This window comes from Micrasema longulum, unplaced genomic scaffold, assembly GCF_059751315.1.
Source record: "Micrasema longulum isolate JH-2025_06_02 unplaced genomic scaffold, ASM5975131v1 h1tg001680l, whole genome shotgun sequence".
Taxonomy (NCBI): Eukaryota; Metazoa; Arthropoda; class Insecta; order Trichoptera; family Brachycentridae; genus Micrasema; species Micrasema longulum.
Genome location: NW_028278859.1, coordinates 66,618 through 80,591, shown reverse-complemented (window position 1 = coordinate 80,591; position 13,974 = coordinate 66,618). Strand labels below are relative to the sequence as shown.

At 31.6% G+C, this 13,974-nt stretch overlaps 2 long non-coding RNA genes across 4 annotated transcripts; one reads left to right on the top strand and one right to left on the bottom strand.

Annotated features, from left to right (window-relative positions):
* Positions 1-6,375: 6,375 nt before the first annotated feature.
* LOC148274328 (uncharacterized) lies at positions 6,376-9,785 on the top strand. Of its 2 annotated transcripts, XR_015824319.1 has the most exons (3): positions 6,376-6,975; positions 8,562-8,682; positions 9,719-9,785. It is a non-coding gene; the product is annotated as an uncharacterized LOC148274328 (long non-coding RNA). The 2 variants fall into 2 exon arrangements; XR_015824318.1 differs by having other exon boundaries at positions 8,562-9,785.
* Positions 8,996-13,974, bottom strand: LOC148274327 (uncharacterized). Of its 2 annotated transcripts, XR_015824321.1 has the most exons (4): positions 13,418-13,974; positions 12,614-13,006; positions 12,259-12,320; positions 8,996-12,112 (listed from the first exon to the last, which is right to left on the bottom strand). It is a non-coding gene; the product is annotated as an uncharacterized LOC148274327 (long non-coding RNA). The 2 variants fall into 2 exon arrangements; XR_015824320.1 differs by having other exon boundaries at positions 12,259-13,006.

Below are 13,974 nucleotides of genomic sequence, written 5' to 3'. Positions count from 1 at the left end.
TGCTGCCGGGCTCACTGCCTCACTAATTAGCTTTGGTCGAAGTGTACTTGTAAATCGGAAACATGATTAAATGAATATTATGTCCAAACTGAAATCCTGGAAACATAAAATTGTTTGATTTATTTATATTTTCTTTTTTTTTATTGGCAGTTTCAATTACACTAGAACCTCAAAGAAATAATTAATTTTAACCCCGAAAGTAGTAAATTTATTAAATCTGTTTTGATTTACTATATAATCTATATTTTATTTTTCTTATAAAACAAAACACATTATAGAATTTATACAATGGTTTCAATATGTCGATAGAATATATATAAATATCTAAAAAATGTGTCCCAATGAGGAACTTCAGCCCTACGGGAAATTGGATACAATTTTTTTTTCTTACGTACTAAAAACGCACTATTTTTAATGGTTCATGTGAATCAACCTATGATCTGAGAGCTATGGAAGATTTCCGGTCTGCTTGTCGCTTCTGGACCAATGGGAAGAACTGAATGAGAATAAGCGGAAATGAACCTCTGACGTTACACGCGGAGTTATTTAAGAAATACAAAACTTTGAAAAATCGTAGCGCCGATAATACGATATATAAAAATTAAAAAATTATTTTTTTTACTTAGTTTAACAGTCTGTTAACAAATATTTTTTTTTAAAAAAACCACTGAACTTCCTCATTACACTATGAGGATAACTTTTTATGCTGGGAATTTTTTATTTTTTTATTTATTATATATATACGGCCTGAGCCAATTACAACAGTTACATGAAGAAACATAAATGCAAGAAACTGAACAAAAAGAACATAAAACTATTTAGCAAAGACAAACAAGGGCAAAACAATATATTCAAAAATACGAAAGACCTAAAACTTTGAGCTAAACCATGCCAATCCAACTTCATCCCACACTGTTTAGTCGCGAAGAGATCTACGAAAAGCCGTGTGATGAATTGACTAATCTACACATTCTGGACATTGGGGCATAAAAACCAAAGTTGCTCTTAGAAGATTTTATAAATAGCAGATTTTGACTTCTGGTGACACGGTTGGGAACATGAAAAGAAATTGATTGCAACAGAGATGGGACATCACTTAAAGCATTAAGTATTTTGAAAATGCATATAAGGTCCATCTCAGTTCTACGTCTCTCCAATGAAGACAGATAGAGATTGCTCTATTTCAAAATAAGAATAATTACCCCTTTGTAATCCGAGCAACCATGCCACTTTTCTTAGAAAACGGTGTTGGACAGACTCGATATGGTCAATATGAGTCCTGTAGAATGGAGACCAAATAGGAGAAGCGTATTCTAGATGGGGTCGAACTAGTGAGCAATAAAGAGTTTTGATGGTATTAATATTTTTGAAGTCCGCCGTCACTCTATTGATAAAACCGAGAAGTTTGAGAGATTTGTTTACAATATTATCAATGTGTTCACGATAGGAGAGTTTACTATCTAAAGTAATGCCAAGATCCTTTATTGACGAAACCATTGAAAGGGAAGTATTTTTTAGTTTGTAGTTGAATTGTATTGGTTATAGCATAATAGCATTTATGCTAAGTACTTATTTAGTGTATCAGTGTTATTATTGTACATGTTAGTCAGGGTAAGCATATATACATATATTATGTAAGGGTGTGTTTTATATGTGTATGGGTGTGTGAGTATTGTATGTGACAATGTGTAGTGAATATAAGTGGACTTATTTAACAACGATTATCAAAAATTATCTGGTTTTTTTCAAACATTAATAAGGAAACCTATCAACCACCTTATCGTTTGATGTAAGTTAAGAACGCTCCGGCCTAAAATCAAAATTTAAAAATATGTAAAAATTTCAAAAAAGGAATGATAAACAAAAAAAAATTACATATTTGTAAGTACTCATATACACACATACATATATATATATATATATATATAATATGTAAATATTTAGGATGATTATTTTAGAACATCAATAATGAAGTTATTTGTTCAAATAAAAATAAATAAAAAAAATTACATCCTAAAAAATAAGTAAATAAATTGCAATATGTGTTATTTTTACAAAACTACCTTTGTGAAGTCGTGAAATATACCGAGATCTAATTGTTGCTCATTTTCAATATAGTAAGTAATTGCTCGGTTGATTGGTGAATTCTTCACTGCATTTGTTTTATATTTCTTCATTTAAAACAAAGGCGTATGCCTTGTAGGGTGTAATGGTACATATTAATTAATTAGGGAAAGTAAATCAGGATAGTCAATTTTGTCGTTGATATGTTATACAGAAATATCAAATCTGATAAATTTTGCCTATGCTGAAGCGTGGCCATAATCGGAGCGTTACCATATTTGTATTGGGGTCTTTTGAAAAGTTTATTTTGTGTATTCTTTATGCTATTTTTGTATTTATCATATTGTGGACTCCATGCATACTCCAGCGTGCTTCTACATAATGTATTATATAGTGTTAGGATTGTGTTCATATTTTTTTATTGTTTACTTATCCTAAGAATGAATCTAATCATTTTTCATGATTTGTTTATAATAAATTATATATGTTTGTCAAATAATAATAATAATAGAATAAATAAAACGACTTTGTTTTTGACCACTATTTTTTTTTCCACCGACCGGTTTCAAAGCTACAGAAGCTTCTTTCTCAAGATATACTTAACTAATAAAATAAAAATTAAAATTAATGGTTAAAAACAAAGTTGTTTTATTTATTTTATTATAATGAATAATCACAAAGTTAGGTATAGGTAGTGCTTCAAATATAACATTTATAGAATCTATATAGTTCTAGGCAAATACGTTAAAACAATAAAAAGATGGAAACAGTTTATTCTTAGCCGTAAATAATTTTACGCTAATCAGCTATATAATTTTATTTACTTTTTGTATTGAACTAATCGTATTTCTCTTTGAAAAGAACTTTTAACAATTTTTTTTTAATTTTCACGTGGCGGGTACGAAATGCCAAATCGGCCGGGACCAATATGCAGAACACGGTAAAACAAGCCACTTTTTGTGTTAATTTTTTTAAAAAACATTTTTTGTTTTCTTTTGTACTGCTACTCACAAGCAGTTATGTGGTTAATGAATTTTTGATTTGATTTGATTTTTGAATGAATCATGTGTTTTATTTATAAATGATTTATTATTATATCAAAATACAAATTACATTTATATGGATAAAACTGAACTCGGCTGAAGAAGAAATCTAAAGTCCTTAAAATGTATGATGATTAGAATGATAGTTGTCAGAAAAACTGACGACATAGGTAACTTTGTAGTAACGTCTAAGAAGTGATTTATATTGACACACGAAAAATCATTCGTATTTGGGAAGTTAATTATTTTTTTAAATACAATTCTTGACATATAAATCAACATAAATATATAAAATCAGCTTTAAAACTGAAAAAAAACTAAAACAAACCTATTTTTAACGACGTTTTTACAAGGTTATATCATTTTGCAAAAAACGTTAAAGATGGGACAAATTGATCGAATAAAAAAAAAGTTCGTTTGATAATGTTCACGAAAAAAGTATAAATTTCTTATTTTTGGTGAATAATTGTATTCAACACACTAAAATAGGCTTGTTTTTGCGCTTTTTTTAAATAAATTTTCAGAAACAGAGTTTCATGTTTGCATGAAAAAACTGATAAAATCGATTTGATCGGTACATGATCAGTGATCAATAATTTCCATCACTATTGATTTGAGTTTGACAGCTGTCATTCTAATAATCTGGCATGTGTGAAAACGCCGACCCATTTCACACATTCACACCGTGGTAAAAATCCACATAATAAAATATCAGAGGGTGAATTGAAATTTATTGTGTTTTAATTATTATTTTACTTAATTAATGCCAGGAAAACACAATAACTAGTAGGTACACCATGGAGCTGACAAATGTTGCAGGATTTTTACCCACTCAAATGTTAATCCACTCTAATTTTATCGTGCTGTCTGAATTTGGATGATCATGTGAAATGGGCATTGCCTGTTTCATGAAATAATTCAGATGAATCTCACTCGCATCAATAAAGGCTTCAATTATTTTACTAAACAAAGTCTTCCAAACTAAGTGTAGTGGTAAAGACACTTAACTCGCGCACGGAAGGTCCTGGGTTCAATTCCCGATGAGAACTCTAAATGTGATTTTTCTCAAGCCTGGGTGTTCTAAGATGTAAGCACATCTATTCGGTGGCTGTAAGTCACTACTGTAATAATTGGACCTCCTGGGCCTCGATTATGGTGGGAAGGTAAAGACGTCATACCTTCACCTCGACGGTATAGTTGAAGATAATTTCTCTAAGGATTTTTTATTTTATTTTTATATAGGAGTTGCTTTATTATTTACCTTGCTTATAATACACAAGGTTTACATTTGAAAAGTGGATTTTTCTGCAATTAAATTTCTTTAAATTTATCTAAACTGTTGGGATCAGGAGGGATATACTAATGTGGGCTAATCAGGAACTTCTCAGCATTTGTTTATGTGGAGAGGAAACCACTCAAAACTCTTCAGGAGAAGCCGGCCTGTTGGCAGTAGTCAACAGGCCTTCCGTTTCACTAGATGAGTGTTAGGCATTTTCTTCCCTACTTTGGTTTATTAATTGGTTCTCTAGGGATTACGAAGATACATTACCGACCCCCTCACCTTCAAGTTTTGGGTAGGTACATCGATATGAAACAAGGGGAAGCGTACGTCACGGTACACATATCTACGCACTGAAATGACATAGCTTCAGTATGACGTCATAGTTGAAGATAAAAGTCTCGACCGACTACTAAGATACACTAACGATCCCCCAGCATCAAGTTTTGATGCAAGTACGCTAATAGTTAAGATCAATAATTAAAATATTGAATTATAAAACAAAATACATAAAAAAATATATATTTGAAAGTTAAAACACACAAATATTATGTCAAAGAAAGAATTCACAGAGGCAAAACATTTCGCAAGACTTTGTAACAAACACATTTGTGTCTACATATGTTTAGTCACAATCAAAATATACCAAATAAGTATTTTACCACGTTATGTTAACCTTTCGAAGCCTGAGCGTGAAAAACAACAGCGGTTCCTGAGGGGAATATCGCAGGAATACCTTAGCTGAAATGCCATATAAATGCAACATTTAAAAAAAATACGTATGATTATGATTATCACGATGGTGTTTCATAATATTTTTAGTTTTCTGTGAAATTCATAATTTTTTTGAATAAAATTTATTGCGAGAGGATGCTATATTACATTGCGCTCCTCTCGCTGCTACATGTTGAATAACACTGATCTTAAGTCACACAATCCGTTACCGGCGAGGTACAGCGGGATGTTGAGAGGTGAATACGTGTAAAATCTAACGCACAAAGTCCGGATTTTTGTGGTTATTGGTGGAAATAAGCCACTACAAAGCAAGAAGCACACATTTGACCTGGCCAACGTGGCAAATATTATTAAACTGGAGAGCGATGGATTGTAATGTGTGTTTGCACGGGGGAAAAGCAAAACAAATGTGATTTTTCAAAGAAATATATTTAAATAATTTTGATGCATTTTTAACATTATGTGGTAGGATCATAAAAAAATTTCAACACATCCTGAAATTAATTACCGCTCTGGTTAATTGAAGAAAATAAAAGAACTAATGAAGAATCGAACAAAAAACTAATTGAAAATAAATTAGCATTTCCCCTTTATACTCGAGTGAACGTATTATTAACATTTCCCTTACTGTCCTAAAAACACCCGCGCGTTACGGTGCTGTGTAGTCACTACACATTAAAAAAATAAGAGATTTAAAAAGGGAAATGGAATATTTATAGGGAATGGCTTTAATTAACCATAATTTTAATCAAAGATGATAATATTTTAAATCTAACTGCTGAAAACATGAAAAAACCATTGGGTATCGCTAACGACTCGGGCGAAACGTGCACCCGTGCCAACTTCCCGAGAGCTACTGCTACTAAGTAGCTAGTACTGGACTACATGACTGACTCAGCGACGGGCGTAAATTCTTTACTCTTTTCTTCATACGCAATAATGCGAAACATTGGTAGGTATACTTTATCCCCGATTTCCGATAAAATGCTTTTTTTGTGCCTAATAAGTACTTATTATTTAATAACAAATTATCAAGTCGATACGTAAATGTGTAATGGAGAAACACTGAAAATCTAAACCCAATATTTATTATATTTATAAATATATTATAGTTATTAGACGCAATGTGTACTAGCTACACATCACCAGCAGTGGTATTCTGATCACTCTCGACACCCACGAGATGATCTCGACTTTCGGACGAGAATATAACGTGGTGTAATTTAGGGATTTTTATTTTTTGAACGCGGTTAAGCTTGGTTTTCTATATGGCAATTCTGATGATTACATGTCAAATTACGTAAATGAATTCGAACACATAAAACCAAAAATAATGATTTTCAATAGAAACATTATTGTGACCTTAAGAATGACCCAAAATACTTAATTATGTTGAATTTACCAAACCTCAATCGTTATTTCTCGTTATTTAGACGGTTTTATAATTGACGTTTCATAGTTCGATATCTGCCCGCAAGAGCGTGAGTGGCGAAAATGAGAAAAAATACTCGTGCGCATGCGTCACTGACGAGATGAATATACCTATTACAAAATATAACGCTTTTGCTATCCTGATGAAAATTTATAACGTTTGCCATGTGGGGTATTTATTTTTTCTACACGCGAAACTGTACTTTCTATATTGCAACAATGCAAAACATAAACAAACATACAGTGACAGTTCAGCTACTTTTGTAAATGATAAGTATGCCCCGGATCTGCATGTCCTTAGGGATTTTGTTTATTTTTATAGAACCTCTGTGAAATATCTATTGTACTCTATAGACACTTGCATACGAACCACAGCGTCCCTAAATGTACATCTTGCGCGACAACAGGAATCATCATTTGAAGGTATGTTTATCTAATTCGGTATTTTAATCAAACTTATATATTGTGTACGGTTTAAACCTACCTTACGAGTTTTTCTCAAGTTGTTAATCATTATAATATTTATAAATTGTAAAAGGTTAAGAATAAGCTAGTGTCAGTAAAAAATAAACAAACCACCAAGCCGTTTTCCCCGGGACAGCCAGAGGATATACAACACACATGCGTTTGCAGTCATACAAAATCTCATGCATGTGTGCTGATTTTTCCAACTTTTGAAGTATTACCATATCCGCAGTGGTACAGCAATACCGCTACTGCGAACTGTTAGTTTTAATTGTTGATATTCGTAATGTAAATAATTATTATGTATGTAAATACTTGTCGTTTCAGCAGTATTTTTGTTTGGTTAAAATCGCAAGTAATATATTAACAGCTTTTATGTTCCCCTTTAAGTTTTTTGTTGATAATTAGGCTTCCCGCCCACTAGGCAGCTCGGCTGCCGCAGTCAAAATTTTGCAAAGCCAGTTAAAGCAGCCAGCCTGACGGCCAGTCCAAATAAAATGGATGTGGAAGATGTTTTTGTTTACATTTTATCTCGTAAGAAACGCAAACCAAAAAGAAGATATTGAATTCATCCTTTACTTGAAAGGGTTCATTTCAAAATTATTTTATGGATCTTCTGTATCGAAAGTCATTGCAAATTCGTTTCATAAAATACTTCTGGCTGCTACGACAAGTGCGCGGAGACTGAGGCAGTCACATACATTTGCTTTGTCTCGTTCTGGCTGCAGGCAGCCAGTTGGCTGCCGTGCACGTCAAACGCGTTCTAATGGCTGCCTAGTGTGCGGTATCTAATAAGCCGTCATATGTAGTATTAGCTGCCGCAGCCAGGCTGCCTAGTGGGAGGGGAGCCTTACAAAGTATTGCCGTACCGCCCGTACCACTGATGAGATCCTTCTCAAATAATTTGTTGGGTTCGGTCATGCCATCTCTTTTTTGGTCTTCTTTGTTCATTAGTCTTCCTCATAATTAATATTTATTTTATTAGTGGTTTAGTGGTGGTATTTCAATTTTATTTATTCATATATATGTACATTACAAAATAGAACATCTTAATTCACACATATAGAAATAATGAAAATAAAAAGGTAAAATTAGGTATTTATAAAAATAACACAGGTATACATAATATCCAGAAAATAATATGTTAAAAAAGTAAGAGAATCTTGTAACGACAAACTCCCTCAGAGACGTGAAAAATTACAAATGTTTATTAAGAAACAATGAAAGACAATTGGACATGCATACACATAAGATATTTAATTTTGCTAAACCCATCACCCTTTATAATAGCTCACAGCATGTGTTATAAAAAGGATACAATATTATTAAGGTTATTGTAATATAATATAATTTATGTTAAGAATAGTGGTGTTTAAATATACCTTTGCACTAAAACAAATATTATATCAATATTAATAATAATAGTAGTAAATAGTAAGCTCTATAAATGTCTAGACTTTTAATGATATTATCTTCTAAAAAAAATCTCATTCTCTTTTAGAACATCTGTAAATAATTGAACCTTTATAAGTGTATTTTTTCAGATTATATTAAACCAGTAAAGCGGATCTTTCGAAGGGATGATATCGATTGGCTCTTTAAATTTATGCTGTAATGGAATATATGGATATCAAACTATAGGATATATTCGTCATCTGCTTGGAGGTGGGACACATTGTTTATTAAGTAATTCAAGTTTTTTTTGCACTCTTGAAAATTCTCATTTTAAATTGTAATTTACTAAAAAATGAAAGATAAGTGGTACTTAAATTCACAAATCTGAAATAATCAGTAGCAAGATTCGTCGCTACACCTTTATGACTGATATCTTTATTATAAAGATAAATCTAAATAAAAAAGGATACAATACTTCAGTTATTATTATAAAAATTGTAATATATATATTTTTATAGTTAAGATACCAGTCTGGGTATTAAAGATGTTGCAAAAACAATGAAATATCACTACCTACACAGTTATTATACATTTGTATATTTAAATATCAATCATCATTCATTTCCATATTAAACTATTTATTAGATTTGCTTTAAATAATACCCAATTTGTTATTTTTTCAAATGTTTTTTTATTACCAAACAGATTAAGAGCCAAAGTACATAAGAATTTTTTAAAAATAAAGTAAGTACTATTAAAATATCTTGTATTAGTTTAAAATTCATATTATATTAAATATTTTCTCTACAGCTCACGTTGGCATGTCCTAACAAAAGGAAATTTGTCACCATATGGAAAATACTAAGTTATACTATTACATATGACATCGCTTATATCATTTTGAATATTTAGAATTAATCAGCTTACACATATTCGAATTGCAATATCATAATCACAATACCTACAGACATCTTTAAAAATATTACCTTTACTGCATAATAATTTGCTCTGAGAAATAAAACATATAAATCACAAAATATAGTCTTCAAAGTTTTCTTTTTAAAAGGTTTAACAATATGCGGAATAATTAAGGTGTTTGATTTTTGAGTGTACTGATGAACTTTAGTACAATATACAAAAATATGTATATTGGCAGGTTTATTGCAATACCTGATGAATAACTTCCAACTAACCTAAATAAGATATATTTTACTATTTTAAGTGCTTATTTTAGTATGTCATTTTGTAATAAATGTAATTAAAAATGTATTGTAAATTATATAATTTTTTGTTTATTTATTTTTAGCAAAGAGGAAATATCAAATGTTGCAATTTGGTGTCAATTTTTAACACCTTTATGATCATCTGAGAAAATGGGAGTAAATATGTGGCAGAGCAGAAAAGCGGACTACAGAAATGAGTCTACAACAACTACATCAAACACTCAAACCTTTTCTCACAAATGTAGAGCATTAGCTAAATTCTAGTTAGTTTTTTTTAGTTTTTTAAAATTATTTTATACCTAAAAACTTATAAACTACAGTGCAAGTACTGTTATTGAAAAAATATTTTGGTGTTTTAGTTTCCTTTTCACGTAATTAAAATATAGTCATATCTCACACATAAATATTTAAACACATATTTCAAATATAAGGAACCTTAATGTGATCACTTTCACCGGGAGAAATAAGGGCTCTGGCCAAGAATTGTATTTACTTTAGTTTTAGTTAGTTAGTTTTACGAAAACAGTACATTTGAAATTATTTTTATTTATATTACCTTTTGTTACAAGAAAATGTATTCTCACATCCTCTCAACGTGTTTGCTTATCATGCAAGAGGTCTCAGGTTCAGTTCCTGACATGGTAGACATGAAATATTTATTTTAAAAGGTGATTTTACAGTACAATATTTCATAGTCCCTTGACTGGCACCCCAAGCGCACGATTGATCATCTTTTCTTTAAGTAACAAAAAGATCAAGATACGCTGCGATTGGTGTACCAATGCAGTGCCCTATGCAATTAGGTGCGGAATTGAAATGATGATGATGATTACCTGCATTTATTTATTCTACCATATAAAAATTCAGTATATATTTTTTTAAAAAAGATTTAACATTTAACTTAAACATTTAATTTTGAGGGCCATTTTCGACGAGTTGTAAATAAAGCTAGGGTTTCCTAGGACAGCGGGGCCCGTATCTTAACGGCCGTAGTGAACGGTGATGCGGTGGATAGCCGTCGTAACGTCGACTAGAGAGTGGTTTTCTAGGGAAACGGTGTTAAATGGTGTTGATAATACTGTTTTCTTAGGAAACCACTCTCTAGTCACCGTTACGACGGTTATCCACCGCATCACCGTTCACTACGGCCGTTAAAATACGGGCATCGCTGTCCTAGGAAACCCTAGCTTAACTCTCTATTAGAAAATAGGAATCAAGTTGGGATGGAATGGGATTCTAACCACGGACCTTTGAACCGTGAGTCCATGACGATAGTCATAGGACCACAACCCAATTTAACTCAATTGATTCACAGTTTACATATTAATGTACTGATTTTTTTTAGGCTGTTGCCGTGTTATGCCATAATAATAAGCATAGGGGAAAAAATCTAGTGAAATTAAAATAACAATATTAAAGTCCAAAAAAATGTAAAATACACATAAAAATTATAAAAAGTTACAAAAATTAAATTTAGTCGATTGAAAAAAGTTTTTTTTTTAACTTTATTTATTATAAATTTTGATATTATACCAATTTATTGTATTGTTCATTATTTGTAAGCCATAAAAAATAAAATAAAAACAATCTTAAATGTTAATATGCATATTCAACATAACATTTAAAAAAAAAAAAAATACAGACTATGGATATGGTACCATAGTGAAAATAAATAAAACAATGTTATGAGTACGTCCAAATACTTGCGGACTGGCTGGATTTCCTCTCTAGGGAGAAATAATTTAATAAAATTCAATTTGGTCATAAGCCCTGTAAATGCCCATACTTCCATATTCTCTTCTCAAAAATGTTTTCCCTCTCTGTTGCAACAAATTTAGAATAAATTGATTAAATATATTATGCTCTATTATTCCTTTATGGCAACCAACAATGAACTCGAATTCTAGGAAACATAATATTGCATACCCTTTGTCCGTGTCCAAGCTGACAAAGGAAACAGTTCTGCTTGAAAAATGAAAGCAGAACCCTGGACGAGCGTTTTCGGCTTTACAGCAACTCTTATGTAAATTCTGGAAAAGGAAATTGGGTAGAGATATGTCTCCCTCGTAGGGTAGTAGTCGGAGCGTTTGCCGACCGTGCTTGAGGTCCCAAGTTCGATTCCTGGCAGGATCAACAGAAAATATTTATTCTTAACGTTCACTGCAATGTTTCAGTCCCTCGAATAGCACCTGAAGTGTAAGATTGATCACCTCACCTTCATGTAACCGATGATGAAATATGCTGCATTTGATGCGCCAATGCAGTGCCCTATGCACCACATGGTGCGGATAGGGAAATGATGAGATACCTTACACAACCTTAATGAAAATAATTAGTGACTTTATTTTTTGGTTTGACACCTTTTAATAATTGAGAATGTCAGAAGAATAAGTATATTTCAACGATATGGGATCAAACAAACAGATCTTGCACTGGTTCATTTTGTACTTACACATTCAAAAATTGTGACAGCAAATCTGAAATAAGGATTTAAAATTTATATGTATTTTGATTTGATATTTAAACCTTACAGCTTCAATTATAATTAGAGCAAAAAATGTTCTTGCATGTAATGATTCATTACGTTATCAGTATACAGACATATAATTACAGTATTACTAACCATTAGAGCGACATCTTGTCCCAAGCATTGAAATACAGTAGACTTTCGCACATAATTGGTTCCTGAAAATGTGTGCGAATGTTGAATGTACGAAAGTCGAGGGATGTAAAAAATATGTATTTTTTAATTAAGTTGATGAGGTGTTTAAGTGCTTTCAGGTGATTCTTTATAAATTTTTCAAGAGTTAGTTAAATACTTCCATATTTTTTGTTTTCTTGATAAAGAGTTCTATATAATAACATGCTGTATTTAATTTTCAAAATAGATAAGGCTTCATTCATATTTTTTACTGTCAAAGACAATTTTATCAGCTTTTTAAGGAAATGTAAGGACATTAACTGTGTATTTCATTTACCAGTTGTTGTAATTAAGCAGTCATTTGACAGAGGTTCTGAGTGATATTCAATTAACTTGTTAACATCTTCATTGTTGAAGTCCTATACTATATCATCTGTGATAGTTTCCGGAGTTTCTTCAAAATTCATCATTTGCAGGCATAATTGTTTACAGGAACCTTTCATTTTTTACTTTTTTATTTCAGCCCACAAGTATCCAATATTGCTTATTGCGTTCCATATATTATAATTCTACTGAAATTGTCTTAATGTAGGCACACCTTCCCTGTCAGTTTCCTTAATGACCTGATTCATTATTTTCCTCATAACATATTATCTTAATATAGTTATCACTAGTTAACCGAGGGAGCACCTGCATGGAAGCGAAGAATGTTTGCATTATTGATAAAAATCTGTAAAAAACATAATTTATTTAAATGCCTGAAATAGTGAATTACGCAAAAGTAGAAAGTATAAGAGCCGACGGCCGACCGTATGTCTTTGGGAATACTAAACAATCAATCAATGCATCGTCTTGTCATTCAATTAGCTTCAATATGGCAATCTTTAGGAACCTTTATAGCATGATTAAGATGCATTAAATGTGTATCCCGAGTTCCCTTTGATAATGTATGTATATATACATTAATAATTAATATAAATTAGAAACGAATTTAGTGTTAAAATATAATCAACACCGACTGACATACTCAAACTGTGCCAGATCTGCATCGAGGAAAAAAGACCTCAAATCGATCTGACTAATATTTTGACAGTATATTACGTGTTTAAATTGATTAAATGTATTAATTACGAGTACTTACCTGTATTAACTCCGTTATTTTTGACAAAGACTAAAAATGTCCAGACAAATTTAAAAAAACTTACGAACCTCCAATTTATGAGCACAAATGGATTTGTCGTAATTTGTATAATGGCGTCTTTTGAGTTTTTACAGATGACGCAATATATTTAATTGCCAATTTAGTAGCTCACAATAAAAAATAAACATACATTTTTAAAAACGAAACATCTCGCGGGTCGCATGTTTGACGTTTGCCAGATTTACAAGGTTAGTTTATTTGTGTGCTGTGCGCATGCGTGGTTTTAACGATACCTATTACGAGATTCGTTCAGGATACCAAAATGATTTTAACGAGGTAGAGAGGCCCACGAGAGTGGTTCAGAATACCACCCCTGGAGCTCAATCACAGATAACTATCGACATGCTAAAAAACGTGCTAAGTATTTGAGCGATCACCACGAACAATCATGAACACGCTGAAGTTAAAGCGGTCGCGTTGCAAAACGAAATTCAACTTCGGTCAGTTCAAGAGGATTGGTTGAATCTCGCACACGCCTTCTTTCAATTTTTCTCGAG